Here is a 1975-nt window from a genome sequence, read left to right as displayed (position 1 = left end):
CCACTTAGGCAGATGTCACATCCTTCAGAAAATGCTTGGTGTACACTCATATGTTAAAAGATGTCCAGAGGAATGTCTGATCAGAAATAGAGCTTCACTATAGATTCATGACGGATTTTAATCGAAGACATTAATAATGTAAATGAGAGTACCTGTCACTTACTCTTTCGATGGACACTGCAATTACACAATCTGTATAGTATTTCAGTGACCTGGAGTCTTAGAGTTACATCAACCCAAGGGAACCATGATCCCAGAAGTTCTAGACCATAGGCAATAAGCAGACATCTTGCTCAGGGCTGCTAGCTGCTAGCAAACAACATCTGATGTAAACCAGCAGCAAGCCTGATAGGTTCCATACACAGTCATCCCACCTATAGATGTAGACCATATTCTCTTAAGGTAGCCAAGTAGCTACTGTAGTTCACCTCAAACGGGCAGATGTCTAAGACAGACTGGTTGGCCCACAGTTCCTGAAGCAACGAGCCACTGCCAGCATCCCTCAGCAGGGCAGAATTTTATGTTTCATCCCCAGTACACACCAGGATGCTGCCATCATTCTTTGGCTTTTGGAAAATGGCACCTTTTGTCAGTAGTTTGCAAGTGGTTCCCCCAAGGAACATTTGTACAGGATGACAGGAACAGACTGGCTCTCCATCATCATCCAGCTTGTAGGACATCTCCATCAGCACACTTCGTAAAGTGTTGTGATTTTTAGCAGGCCTGTAGGTCACAAGACAGTGCCGGGTGCTGCTCTCTGTCTGAAAGTCTACGTAGCCCCCTGGCTCCATGGGAAGCACATGACGCCAATGAGAAAAGCTCAGTTTTAGCTCCCAGAAGGAAGTGTTCTCCAAAGTTCCAGCCAACACCCTATCATATGGAAATGCAGATGAGACAGCTCTGGGATGTGTATGATAGGGACACCGGCAGGCATCTGGCTTTCAGGGGGTACTAACTCCGGGATATGACAGCTCATGTTTCAAAGGTCATATAGCAGAATTGAACCATTGACCAGTTTGGCACAGATCTGATTACTTTCATCAAGACACCAGCAGCAGCTCCAGAGAGGACGTCCTGCATTATACATCTGGACCACTGTATTTGTCTCCAGGCTGCTTAGATTCACAGTGCTGTCTAGGGAAGCCGAGAGCAGTAAGCCTTTGGACCCACTGCTGAAAGCCAGTCCTCGGATCTGTTTGCCATGCATGGGAATGTACTGACTGCTTTTCATGTTGACAGTACTCAACATCTTAACGTCAAAGCCTGGCAGGAAGGAGACCTCAGGGCAATGCCGTGACATCACCAGGCAACTCAGAGCGTCACAGTATGTCATGATTTGGCAGTTTCCAGTCTGAGACACCATGAAGGTCTTATGGAAATGGTACTTGTGCTGGCTCTGGCTGGAGAGCAGGCAGTTTGGGAAACATGCTTGGGAGCACCTGGGGTGCTGTGAAATCTGATCTCGATGCTGCACGATAAGTTTCTGCAAGTCCTGGACACGACTAGTGGATATCCTTGGATAGTGGACAATAAAACTGCAAAAGTGGGTTGAGGACACATGGGGGGCATCAGCTAGACTAAGAAGTTCAGAATGTATTTAGTATAAAATATGGAGGCATTGAAAGCTTCTGAGAAGGAGAATGACTTGCCATATTACAAATCTGTTTATTTTCACCTTTCCATGTTCCAAAAATAATTTGAGGCAAGCAACAATACATACAATGTAATAGGATAAAAATATGTAAAGAGACTAAGATGAAAGGCTAAAACAATAATAAAATGGTCAAATAATATGAGGAGGAGTTAGTGCCCAAAAATGGATAGAGAAGATCCAGCACAAATATTAAGAGTGGGGTCACAGCCCTGGGTTTCTAATTCACCAAAGCAAAGGGGTCAGAGAAGAAGTATCTATACACTAATGAAAAGATCAAAGCTGTAGTTCACAAAGGTCAGTCTAGCAGTGGCAGAGAGCATG

At 44.8% G+C, this 1975-nt stretch overlaps 1 pseudogene; it reads right to left on the bottom strand.

Annotated features, from left to right (window-relative positions):
- Nucleotides 1-262: 262 nt before the first annotated feature.
- LOC121482571 lies at nt 263-1683 on the bottom strand (annotated as a pseudogene).
- Nucleotides 1684-1975: the final 292 nt, after the last annotated feature.

Source organism: Vulpes lagopus, chromosome X (genome assembly GCF_018345385.1).
Source record: "Vulpes lagopus strain Blue_001 chromosome X, ASM1834538v1, whole genome shotgun sequence".
Lineage (NCBI taxonomy): Eukaryota > Metazoa > Chordata > Mammalia > Carnivora > Canidae > Vulpes > Vulpes lagopus.
Note: the sequence above shows the minus strand (reverse complement) of the source record. Positions and strands in the feature narration are given on the sequence as shown.